Raw genomic sequence first — 13,825 nt, forward strand, 5'->3', positions numbered from 1 at the left:
CTGGTAGCTCCTCCAGCCTCTGGACACTATGCTGACAGACACGGCAAACCTTCTTGCCACAGCTCGCATTGATGTGCCATCCTGGATGAGCTGCACTACCTGAGCAAATTCTGTGGGATGTAGAGTCCGTCTCATGCTACCATTCGTGTGAAAGCACAACCAACATTCAAAAGTGACCAAAACATCAGCCAGAAAGCATTGGTACTGAGATGCGGTCTGTGGTCCCCACCTGCAGAAGCACTCCTTTATTGAGGGTGTCTTGATAATTGCCAATAATTTCCATCTATTGTCTATTCCATTTGCACAACAGCATGTGAAATTGATTGTCAATCAGTGTTGCTTCCTAAGTGGACAGTTTGATATCACAGAAGTTTGATTTACTTGGAGTTATATTCTGTTGTTTAAGTGTTCCCTTTATTTTTTGAGCACTGTATATAGCCTAGAAATATTGCATTTTATTGTGTCATGTGAGGTCCCTGGTAAGGATTGGAGACATTCTGTCTGCATTATATTCCCCTGCATAAATTAGCATTCTGTTGCTAACAAGGAAATACACATATAATGTTTTATCTACTTGCACACCTAATTTCAGTTCCCTGAGGGGCGAGGGCAGCTGTGCCCAAAGAAGTCCCCTTTGATATATGTAGTTCATAATCTATCACACTTTCTCATTTGTTTGATCTGATTCTCTTCATCAACTTTTAGGACATGTATGAAAATCTGATGTAATTTTAGGTCAGAAAGGTTCACAAACTATCAAACACCACTGTATATGTTTTGATATTCAACCTTTAATTATTTTATATTGTTTTTTTCCCAAACAGTAAAATAACTTTCATAGTTAAATTATAATACCAGGGTTATAATTATTTCTCAAAATTGAAACATTCAAAATATGTTGTAAACTTTTAAAGTTAGCCACATTTGTTATTTGTTACATTTTCAATTTCTACACATTAATTAATAGCAGAGATTTTAACTCATTAACATTTTTTATTATTATTTTAATGGGGACACATGTGTAGTTTATTCTAATCTGGTTCTTGTCCATTGTGTGTCCATTAATTGTCTCTTCTGCATTAATGGTAATAGTAATATAATATAGTGATAGTGATAAGGTAACATGTAGGACACTTGTACAAAGCTCATTTCTGCTTGTCTTATCAGCTGTCTACCTAAGGCCTCCTTCACAAGTTAGTATTTGGCTGTGAGTCCACGATGCGTTTTTTAAGTGTTTCCGCAGCGGCAAAAAGGCTGCAGAAACGCTTAAAAAACGCATGGTAGAAGGCCTGCGTTATCATTGCGGAAAAAAATGCAGCACTACCAATTATTTTGTGGAAGCGCTGCGTTTTCGCCGCCATTGACTTGCATTGAAACGCATGGATTACGCATCACAGCATATGTAGATGCGCATTCCACGCGAGTACCATAGAACCTGTGAAAAAAAGAATAAAATAAAAAATAAATGTTATATTTACCTTCCGATGGCCCCCGCTGCGCTTGTCCTCCCACGGGGGCAGATTACGGTGGACTGGAGGACCTGCGCTGACATCATAGTCATGTGACGGCAGGTCTTTCAGTGAACCGCGAGCTGCCGGCAGCCAGGACGGAGCGAAGCAAGACTCCAGGGGCCATCGGAAGGTAAGTATACATTTATTTTTTTATTTTTTACCATTCTTTCGGTCACACTATATTAATCCATGCCGTTTGCATGGATTTATATAGTGTGACCAAGTTGTCAAGCACTTTCCAAGTGATGCTAAAATCGCTTGGAAAGCGTTTGTCAACCCGCATTCGGAAATGCATTTGAAGAACGCTTCACATCCGCATGTCCCTGGCAGGAAAAACGCATGTACAATCCGCATGTACAATCCACATGTACAATCCGCATGCGTTTTTTTCTACCAGGGAGATGCAGAAACGCTCAGGAAAAATCCGCAGCATTTCTGCATCGTGGGCACATAGCCTTTCCAGTACATGTGGTATTAGTTTTCTTCACAGATACCAGGCGTACCCATTATGGGGCTATACACATGTCCGTGTTTTTACAAGGACCATGTGTTCGTACAAAACACACGACAGCAGGTTTTTTTTTTTACAGCGGCACGGATGACAAGGGCAAATACAAGTCTTTGGGTCCGTGAAAAACATGTACAGCACACGGATGGCATCCATGTGTAGTCCGTGTTTAATATTGCAAAGTATAGGAGAAGCTTTGTAATTTAATTATTTCTTTATTCATACTGAAAAAACACTGATGGTAAAAATGGACACACTGATAACACACTGATTTTTCAAGGACGTGTTTTATACCGACTGTAAAGGAGTTCTAACAAAGCAAGCTCAAGTACTTGACTTGCCTAAAGGTGGCTATATACATTAGAATAGTGAGGACTGAACCTGCTGATCTTAACAGGACCAGCTAACCATCTAATGAGTATGGTGTGATCCTGAATATTCCCTTAGGCCGCGGCCCCACTATCAGTATTCGGTCAGTATTTTTTCTCAGGAGTGGGAGCCAAAACCAGGTGAGGAACAATCAGAGAAAAGGTATAATAGAAACAAGTCACCAATTCTGCATTAATCACCCACTCCTGTTTTGGCTCTCACTCCTGAGAAAAATACTGACCGAATACTGACCAAATACTGATAATGGGGCTGTAGCCTAATGCTGATGTCAGGGGATAAAAAACGGGCTGTTAGATTTTTTTTTGACAGATTTTTCTCGACAATTTGCACATATGGTAGTCAGACAATTTTTTCACCTTTGACGTGTAAAATAAAAGCTAAATTACTAAATATTAAATTGATATTACTCCCCAATATCTATATAATTTCTTAAAGGGGTTGTCCAGGACGTTTCCATTGATGGTGTATCAATGTCTGATTGCTGGGTGTGCGAGACCCGGCACCCCCACTGATCAACTGTCCCTGGTGTCTTCAGCGACCGGAACTGCTCAGTAGCGGTGCTGCACAGCACAGCTCCATTGACAGAATAAAGGCCGCGGACGGGTACTGCACATCCACCCCCTATTGATTTGAATAGGCTAAAATGTAAGCCAACCAGAAATTGAAGTACACCACTCCTTCTTAAAATAAAATTTTAACCAGTGCAGACTCAATAAATAGCACCGAGATCTATGTCTACGTTTTAATTCTTCATGAAATCATCAGATGTGGAGAGACCAAAAATCTAGTTTTATGCTGGAAAATCCATATCTAGCATGTGTCAATGAGATGTCACCGTAAGCAGGAGAATCGCTGGCATGAGTGGTCTGTAACCGCTCTGAGCTGGGAGAGATCATGGCCAGATAGAACAGGCAAGTAGTTAGCAACTACCTGCCCGTGAATTCCCATAGGGGAAATTTAACAAGTTCCTGGATAATCCCTTTAGCAGTAAATTAATTTATTAATCAAAAAACAGCATTTTCCAAAGTTTTTATATACCGTATCTGTCCTTAAAACTTATAGTCATAAAACACAAAATAGTTAATAATTAACATATTTCCCACATGTTAACTTTATGTTTGCATCACTTTTTAATCAGTTCATCAGTTCAGTTTAACAGCGATTTTTTACAATTTTCAAGGAGCTTTCAGAAGTATATTTTTTAAGGGCCAATTAAGTGATTTAAGGGATCTTTATATTAAATCATACCACAAATTAACTATTTTAAAAAATGCACTATTTATACTATTCAAAATAGTGTTTAGTAAGCTGGTTTATTCTTCTGGTGCTTCATTTGATCTACTGCAACCTGTAATGAATAAATTAAAAATTCTCATTTTCCATTAAAATATAGTTTTAACCTCAACTTTTCATTTTCAAAAGGACTAGTAAGTCAAAAAACACCCTACAAAATGTTATGCAATTTATTTTGAATATGGAAATTCCCTATATATAGCAGTGGTATGCTGGGGGAATGCACAGCAGTACTCATAAAAGAAGTGCTATTTATAAATTTTACTGCAATAGTTTCCTGACGCCATATTGCAATTGCATCGCCCCTGAGATATTAGTACAGAGGAACTCCCTCCAGAAGTAACCCCATTTTTGGAAACTATGGTCTTGTAACTTCTTCTCCTGTCACGCCCTGGCGCGCTACTTGAAAGAGTGGGTCCTGGATGGGCGTTGGTTTTAGTATTGTGAGGGCCTTGCGCCATGCAGGCCGTCTTTAGCTGATGGTATTGGCTGGCCACAGATTAATAAGGGAGACTTCCGTTCAAATATGAGGACTTTACTGAACTTGATAAGGGTTATATACAAGGGATAGCGGGTATACAGTCTTGATTACGTTTCCGCCACAGTAAGAAAACTTTTCATTGACACTGTATCCTTCCTTTGTAGGATACTCCAGGGCTCTGCATCTTACCTGTTTCGTCTCTTAAGTCACCACAGCCCAGCTTATAGCCCATAGTCCTGATCAGCGAGTTTCTCGATACTCGCTTAGCGGTTTCATGTCATATCACTATGGACGACCTGGATTTACCGCTCAGGACGTCCACTAGCCCCACACGCTCTCAGTCCTCTTTAGGTCCCTTACCTCCGGCACTAGCAAGCTCTAGGGTTTCTCGTGACTCGGCGTCTTATCCGATAAGCCGTCTCTCAGTCTCATCACTAACTCTCTTTAGGATCTTGCTATTCCTCGCTCCAGTCTCTTCTAGCTGTGGATTACCCCTTGGCAGCACTGCACACTTGTTACTCTCTAAACTCTAACTAACTCTATCCAGGAAACACAGTCCTGTCCCTATCACTAAGCCCTCCCCTTGTGTGTTAGTCACAACACTTAATTGCCGGAGGTCCTCCCATATATAAGGCACCTCCTCCAAAATGGAGGTGCCCGAGCAATAGTTGTTGCATAGTGTACTTACCTCTGCTTCAGCCCTCAGGTCCCGCTGCTAGCCTGACTACTAGTCCTGCCCGCCCGCCTGACTACTCTCCAGCCCGACAGTCTGTCTTCCGTTCAGTCTGTCAGTCTGTCTATGGGCTCTGCCCGCCTCCTTACCTGGAAGCACCTGCCCGCTACCTGTCGTGCCTACCTGGAGGCTCCTGCTTGCTACCTGCCGTGCCTACCTGGAGGCTCCTGCCCGTCACTTGCCGTGACCACCTGTCAGCCTACCTAGAGGCTCCTGCCTGTCACTTGTCGTGACCACCTGTCAGCCTACCTGGAGGCTCCTGCCCGTCACTTGCCGTGACCACCTGACAGCCTACCTAGAGGCTCCTGCCTGTCACCTGCCGTGACCACCTGACAGCCTACCTAGAGGCTCCCGCCTGTCGCCTGCCGTGTCTGCCAGTCCATCTACCCGGATCACTCGTCAGCCTGCCTGCTGTGCCCATCTGCAATATCGGTCAGTCCCTGCCATCTGTACCATAGGAGTCACCTGCTCCCTTACAAGGTCGTCCCCAGAGTAGCACCTGGTCCCTCTGCTCGGACCCTCCCTGGTCATGGAGTCGATTGAGCCGCCGTATGACCTTGGTCGCTCCGAGTTGATACCTAGTTACGCCCCTCTGGGTCCCTCCTTGCACCGCAGCACAGAGGTTCCACCACCCGGATCCGTAACACTGAGGCTCATTTTGACTTGTTTTAAGGACATTACATCAAAGTTGGATCAGCCTGTAGTGTGTTTTTCCACTTTAATTTTGGGGGTGACTCCAAATCCAGGTCTCCATTGGTTAATAAATTTGCTTTCCATTGATGATTTTTGTGTGATTTTGTTGTCAGCACATTCAACTTTGTACAGAACAAAGTATTCAATGAGAACATTTCATTCATTCCGATCTAGGATGTGTTATTTGAGTGTTCCCTTTATTTTTTTGAGCAGTGTAGTCATTGGGTCATTGTGGACATGGCGATTCAAAATATATTCATACTTAATTACTTTCTCAAAATAAAATCCCATAAAAAAGAAAAAAAAATTGTATTGCCATATTCTAAGAGCCATAGCTTTTTAAAGTTTTCAGCGACAAGGATGTAGGAGAGCTTGCTTTTTTTAGTGGGAGGAACTGTCATCTTAATTGGTATAATTTCTGGGCTTGTGACAATTTGATTGTTTTTTATGCAATTTTTTCAAGGCAAACTGACCAACACTTTTCTATTCAGTGCTTTTGTTACAGCATTCGGGAGAGCTAAGTGACAATCTTGTTTTATAGTTTGAGTCATTACAGGTGCAGTGATGCCCAATATATATAGGTGGTTTTTATTCCAAGAATGAAGGACTTAATAAAAAAAACCTATTATTTACTTTGCAGAAGTCACTCTGTTTAGCAGATCTCTGAAGTACTTTGAACTTCACATTTTAACTCTATACAGAGATCTGACCTTACAAAAGAGGGTTTTGTCCACGGAGTAGCTGCTGGCTGGTGGAGTGAGTTGGTAGACGATAGTCGACTAGCTGGATCAAAACCAAAAAGGAAAGGTACAAGGCAAAATCAGTAAACAAAAAATGTAGTCAGGGAATAAACCAGATCAGATACCAAGTGTAAGATAAATTGATTTCAGACTAGTCAGGGTCAAAGTCAGGAGGGAATCAGAACATAGTTTAGTCTAAAATTAGGATAAGAGCAATAGGCGTAAAATGAGAAACTAGAAGAATACCATGAAATAACTGGCAATTTCTAGCAGTATGCTAAGAGTTTAAGAAGAGAATAGTGCTGCCTCATATGCCACAGCAGGGAGCTGATTATACTTCTGCTGCGATGTTGTACAGCACACACACCAATCCTGCGTGAGTGGACAGAAACACCGGTATTCCTGGCAGGAGAGTGCCTGGACCGCCCAGCGATATTGGTCATGACATCTACTTCATCACTAGCATTGTGTAACGGGTCTGGGAGGCGGAACCTCTGGGCTACAATACAAGGGGGCGGTCCTTGTAAGGGAGCGGGTGGCGACCAGGCAGGCAGTCACAGGAGGTGACCTGGACAGTCTCTGAGTGAACGGGACAGTCTCTGAGTGAACGGGACAGTCTCTGAGTGAACGGGGCTGGAGGTCACGGCAAGTGACCGGGGCAGTCTCTAGGTATAGGGTTGGTACGACCTGTGGCGGCTGAAGATAGACGAGAGCTCCCAGGTGAGCAGGCGAGAGTCTCTGGATGAACGGGTGGTCACAGCATGTGACGGCGGAGCCTCCAGGAAGACCAGCGGACAGGCGACAGATGAGCGCTCCCAGGTGAGCGGGCAGAAGTCTCTGGACAGGCGGGTGGTCACAGCACGTGACGGCAGAGCCTCCGGGTAGGCAGACAGACAGGTAGCAGATGAGCGCTCCCAGGTGAGCGGGCAGGAGTCACTGGACAGGCAGGTGGTCACAGCACGTGACGGCGGAGCCTCCAGGTAGGCTAGCAGGCAGATAGCAGATGTGCGCTCCCAGGTGAGCGGGCAAGCTGGTCCATAGACAGACTGACAGGAGTTGGTAGGCAGACCGTCGGACCTCAGGCAGGCAGGCAGGTAGCTGATGTGCGCTCCCAGGTGAGCGGGCAAGAGTCTCTGGAATAGCTGGTGGTCACAGCACGTGACAGCGGAGCCTCCGGGCAGGCAAGCAGGCAGGTAGCAGATGTGCGCTCCCAGGTGAGCGGGCAGGCTGGTCCTTAGACAGACTGACAGGAATGGTAAGGCAGACCGTCGGACCTCAGACTAGCAGGCAGGTAACAAGTAATCAGGCAGGAATCTGGCAGGTAACTGGCAGGTATCTGGCAACGGGACCTGAGGGCTGAAGCACAGGTGAGACACTGGTGCAAACAACATTGCTCGGGCACCTCCATTTTGGAGGAGGTGCCTTATATATGATGAAGTCCTCCGGCCATTGGCCGGGGACTCCTTAGGACGACGCGCGCGGCCCCTTCAAGAGGAGGGGAGCGCGCGCGCCCTAAGCACAGGGGCCGGGAAGGAGCGCGCGCTGAGAGCAGAGCGGGAGGAGGACGCCGGGAAGGAGCGCGCGCTGACAGCAGAGCGGGAGAGGGACGCCGGGCACGGGGCAGAGCGGTGAGGGGAGCAGCGTCCCTGCCTAGCAGAGGGCAGGGACGCCGGCACTACAGTACCCCCCCCTTTAGGCCCCCCCTTTTTTAGGCCAGACAGAAATTTAGCTAGGATGAGAGGGGCATGGATGTTCTCCCGGGGCTCCCACGTTCTCTCCTCAGGACCAAACCCCTTCCAATCTACCAGAAAAAAGGTCTTTCCTCTTACCCTTTTGGTGGCAAGAATGTTCTCTACCTCAAACTCGTCCTCAGCGGAAACCGGAGCAGGAGGCGTACCTGTAGACTTGGAAAAAGAGTTAAGTACCACAGGTTTGAGGAGAGATACATGGAAGGAGTTAGGGATTCGTAAGTTGGCCGGGAGTTTCAATTTATAGGCCACCGGGTTGATCTGACTGGTGACCTCCAGAGGTCCGATGAACCGAGGCCCTAACTTGTAAGAAGGTATCTTGAGTCGAACATATTTAGATGAGAGCCAGACCTTATCTCCTGGACGAAATTGAGGAGGATCCAGGCGTTTTTTGTCAGCGTGTCTTTTCATCCGTTCGGACGACTGAAGGAGTGCGGATCGGGTACTCTCCCAAATGGAGGAAAATTTGCTAACGAGAGATTCCGCAGCCGGGTTGTCCACCGAGGTGGAGACAGGAAAAGGAATCCGAGGATGCTGACCAAAGACTACAAAAAACGGGGATTTGGAGGAGGATTCGCTCTCGTGATTATTGTAAGAGAACTCGGCCCATGGTAGGAGATCCACCCAGTCAGAATGGTGGGCATTAACGAAGTGCCGGAGGTAACTGGTCAGGTTCTGATTGATCCGCTCCACTTGACCATTGGACTGTGGGTGGTAAGCGGAAGAGAAGTCCAGGGTGACGTCTAGTAGTTTACAAGTGGCTCTCCAGAAGCGTGAGGTGAACTGTACCCCACGATCCGACACGATGTGGAGGGGCAGGCCATGAAGACGGAAGATGTGACGAATAAAGTCTCTAGCTAGCTCGGGTGCAGACGGGAGGCCTGGTAGGGGAACGAAATGAGCCATCTTGGAGAAGCGGTCAGCGACCACCCAAATGACCGTACAACCGGCAGAGAGTGGGAGGTCAGTTATGAAGTCCATTGCAATATGCTGCCAGGGGGCAGCAGGTACTGGGAGCGGAAGGAGGTGACCGGCTGGCAGATGTCTCGGAACCTTGTTGCGGGCGCAGGACACACAGGCAGAAACAAAGTCTATTACATCCTTGTGCAGGGTAGGCCACCAGTAGTGACGGGAAATAAGCTGGAGGGTCTTCTTCTGACCAGCGTGGCCAGCCAGTTTAGACGAGTGACCCCAGTGAAGGATCTTCTCCCGATCAGGTACTGATACGAACGTCTTTCCGGGAGGGAGACGATTTAGACTCACGGGAGCCACCTGCATTACTCTGGCGGGATCGATGATGTGTTTCGGATCTTCCTCGAGATCAGATACCAGAAAGGATCGAGACAAGGCGTCCGCCTTGACGTTTTTGTCAGCCGGGCGAAAATGAAGGACAAAATCAAAACGAGCAAAAAACAAGGACCACCGGGCTTGGCGCGGGTTAAGTCTCTGGGCATGCTGGAGGTAAGCCAAGTTCTTGTGGTCAGTGTAAATTATTACCGGGTGAAGAGCCCCCTCAAGCAGGTAACGCCACTCCTCCAATGCCAGTTTGATGGCCAATAACTCTCGATCTCCTATGGAATAATTGCGCTCTGAGGAGGAGAAGAGTTTAGAGAAGAAGCCGCAAGTTACCATCCTCCCGGAAGAAGATTTTTGAGTAAGTACCGCTGCAGCTCCAGAGGAGGAGGCGTCCACTTCCAGGAAGAACTGCTTGTTGCCGTCCGGGCGATGCAGCACCGGGGCGGAAGAGAAGGCCTGTTTTAAGGAAAGAAAGGCTTCTTCTGCTTCGGGCGGCCACTGTTTGGGATTAGTACCCTTACGGGTGAGCGCGGAAATTGGGGCAGTCCGGGAAGAGAAGTGTGGTATGAAGAGGCGGTAGTAGTTGGCGAAGCCCAGGAACCGCTGAATGGCTTTCAACCCCTCCGGTCGGGGCCATTTCTCGATGGCAGACAGTTTCTCTGGATCCATTCGTAGGCCGGTCTGAGAAATAATGTAGCCCAAAAACGGAAGCGAGGTCTGCTCAAAGAGGCACTTCTCGTATTTAGCGAAGAGGTGATTCTGCCTGAGCCTGAGCAGGACCTGACAAACGTCCCTCCGGTGAGTCTGGAGATCCGGAGAGAAGACCAAGATGTCGTCCAGGTACACCACTACGCAGGAGTAGAGAAGGTCCCGGAAGATGTCATTGACCAACTCTTGAAAGACGGCAGGAGCGTTACAGAGACCAAAGGGCATTACCAGGTATTCATAGTGGCCGTCCCGGGTGTTGAATGCCGTCTTCCATTCATCCCCCTGACGGATACGAACCAGGTTGTACGCCCCACGGAGGTCTAGTTTGGTGAAGATTCTAGCCCCCCTCAGACGATCAAATAATTCTGGAATGAGCGGAAGGGGGTACTTATTCTTCACCGTGATCTGGTTTAGGCCTCTATAGTCTATACAGGGACGGAGAGAGCCGTCCTTCTTTTTGACGAAAAAGAAGCCTGCTCCCGCCGGGGAGGTAGATTTCCGGATGAATCCCCTGGCCAGATTCTCCTCAATATATTCGGACATCGACCGGGTCTCAGCAGCGGATAGAGGATAAATACGCCCACGGGGAGGAGTAGTACCGGGTAACAGGTCGATGGGACAGTCGTATGGTCTATGAGGGGGTAATGTCTCTGCCTCCTTTTTATTAAAGACATCAGCATAAGACCAATAAGGAATCGGAAGTCCAGGTAGATTAGCTGGGGTAGGAGAGGGACGGACGGGATGGACGGGAACCAGGCAGGTCTTATGACAGTCTTGTCCCCAGCGAAGGACTTCTCCGGTTTGCCAGTCAAGCACGGGTGCATGTTTCTGGAGCCAAGGCAGACCTAGCAAGAGGGCGTGAGAGAGTCCAGGCAGAACATGAAAGGAGATACTTTCAGAATGCAGCATTCCCACCTGCAGAGTAATGGATTCGGTGATGAGTTGGATGGGGCGTGGTAAGAGCCCCCCATCCACAGCAGCCACAGACAGGGGTACAGCCAGAGGTTTGGTGGGGATGCGGTATTTCTCTACCAGGGACTGTGAAATAAGATTCCCGGCTGCTCCAGAGTCCAGTTGGGCTAGTTCGAAATAACGGTTCTCCCCGTAGACGATTGAAACTGACAACAGCAGGGATGGAGAGGATTTATTCTTGTCTAGGTGGACCTCTCTGAGCGAACCTAGACACAGGCGTTTCCCGACCTCTCCGGGCAGGCACGGATCCGGTGCTCCTTACTGCCACAGTAGAAGCAGGTCCCCTCGGCACGGCGTAAGTCCTGACGGGTCTTGACCATCTTGGTCTGGTCGACCTGCATAGGCTCAGGAGGGTGTACCTGGTTAGAGACAGAAGGAGTGACGGGTTTCTGAAAAGTAGGAGCTAGACGTAGTAACCTCCTCTCACGGGTGACCTCTCTGGCACGCTCCTGGAACCGTAGGTCAATCCGGGTGGCAAGAGTTATTAAGTCATCGAGAGTGGTAGGAATGTCCCGACCGGCAAGTTCATCTTTAATACGGCCGGACAGACCCTCCCAGAAGACGGAAACCAGAGCGTCGTTATCCCAGGCCAGCTCCGAGGCAAGGGTACGGAACCGTATGGCATATTGGCCCACGGTGAGGCTTTCCTGACGGAGGCGTAGCAATGATGATGCGGATGAGGTCTTCCGTCCGGGTTCGTCGAAGACTTTCCGGAAAGCCGTGAGAAAAGCAGGCAAGTTGGACACCAGGGGGTCTCCTCTCTCCCATAGAGGATTTAGCCAGGCCAGAGCCTCCCCGGTGAGATGGGACATGATGAATGCAATTTTGGCTCGGTCGGAGTTAAACTGGTGGGACAATAGTTCAAAGTGCAGGGTGCACTGATTTATGAAGCCCCGAGCCTGGACGGAGTCGCCTCCGAAGCGAGGAGGTGCAGAAAGCCGGGGTCCGGGGTAGGATACCATGGTATTAGTGGGCAGCGGAGCTGCCGGATTGCGAGACATGGCACTGGCGGAGGTTGTCGGTGGAGCAGTCAGAGTATCCAGGCGAGTATTGACATTCCGCAGGTGACCCAGGATGGACTCCTGTTGGGACCTTTGACGGGACAGTTCATGACACAGGTCCGAGAGCGAGGGAGCTTGGGTGCCACCGGGTTCCATGGCCCGAGCAAACTGTAACGGGTCTGGGAGGCGGAACCTCTGGGCTACAATACAAGGGGGCGGTCCTTGTAAGGGAGCGGGTGGCGACTAGGCAGGCAGTCACAGGAGGTGACCTGGACAGTCTCTGAGTGAACGGGACAGTCTCTGAGTGAACGGGACAGTCTCTGAGTGAACGGGGCTGGAGGTCACGGCAAGTGACCGGGGCAGTCTCTAGGTATAGGGTTGGTACGACCTGTGGCGGCTGAAGATAGACGAGAGCTCCCAGGTGAGCAGGCGAGAGTCTCTGGATGAACGGGTGGTCACAGCATGTGACGGCGGAGCCTCCAGGAAGACCAGCGGACAGGCGACAGATGAGCGCTCCCAGGTGAGCGGGCAGAAGTCTCTGGACAGGCGGGTGGTCACAGCACGTGACGGCAGAGCCTCCGGGTAGGCAGACAGACAGGTAGCAGATGAGCGCTCCCAGGTGAGCGGGCAGGAGTCACTGGACAGGCAGGTGGTCACAGCACGTGACGGCGGAGCCTCCAGGTAGGCTAGCAGGCAGATAGCAGATGTGCGCTCCCAGGTGAGCGGGCAAGCTGGTCCATAGACAGACTGACAGGAGTTGGTAGGCAGACCGTCGGACCTCAGGCAGGCAGGCAGGTAGCTGATGTGCGCTCCCAGGTGAGCGGGCAAGAGTCTCTGGAATAGCTGGTGGTCACAGCACGTGACAGCGGAGCCTCCGGGCAGGCAAGCAGGCAGGTAGCAGATGTGCGCTCCCAGGTGAGCGGGCAGGCTGGTCCTTAGACAGACTGACAGGAATGGTAAGGCAGACCGTCGGACCTCAGACTAGCAGGCAGGTAACAAGTAATCAGGCAGGAATCTGGCAGGTAACTGGCGGCAACGGGACCAGAGGGCTGAAGCACAGGTGAGACACTGGTGCAAACAACATTGCTCGGGCACCTCCATTTTGGAGGAGGTGCCTTATATATGATGAAGTCTTCCGGCCATTGGCCGGGGACTCCTTAGGACGACGCGCGCGGCCCCTTTAAGAGGAGGGGAGCGCGCCCTAAGCACAGGGGCCGGGAAGGAGCGCGCGCTGAGAGCAGAGCGGGAGGAGGACGCCGGGAAGGAGCACGCGCTGACAGCAGAGCGGGAGAGGGACGCCGGGCACGGGGCAGAGCGGTGAGGGGAGCAGCGTCCCTGCCTAGCAGAGGGCAGGGACGCCGGCACTACACATTGTTTGGAGGGTGAGCATGGCAGCGCCTGGTGACATAGGCAGATGTCGCTGGGGCAGATTTGAGAAGCGATATAACAGCAAGAATGTGCAAAGGGTCAAACTAACTACTGCAGAAGAATGCTGCCCAAAAAGATGTGACCAAGAGAATATGTCAGCTGTGCTGCAAGGAATGCTGCAAACTTTATTCTACATCAATTAAAAAAATATTTATAAATGGAATGTAACATGTACAAACCTAATACTATAACTATTAGACATAAAATTACCAAGGTGGTAAGAGTGACTCCCGTTTTACTAAGACCCAGTCTATGATATCTATGTTTGCATTCTTTTTGGGATGAGAAACTGCTAAAGAAAAACTAAATTGACAATTATCTGC

Source organism: Phyllobates terribilis, unplaced genomic scaffold, assembly GCF_046119375.1.
Source record: "Phyllobates terribilis strain yellow unplaced genomic scaffold, ASM4611937v1 Scaffold_1__5_contigs__length_1240528914, whole genome shotgun sequence".
Lineage (NCBI taxonomy): Eukaryota > Metazoa > Chordata > Amphibia > Anura > Dendrobatidae > Phyllobates > Phyllobates terribilis.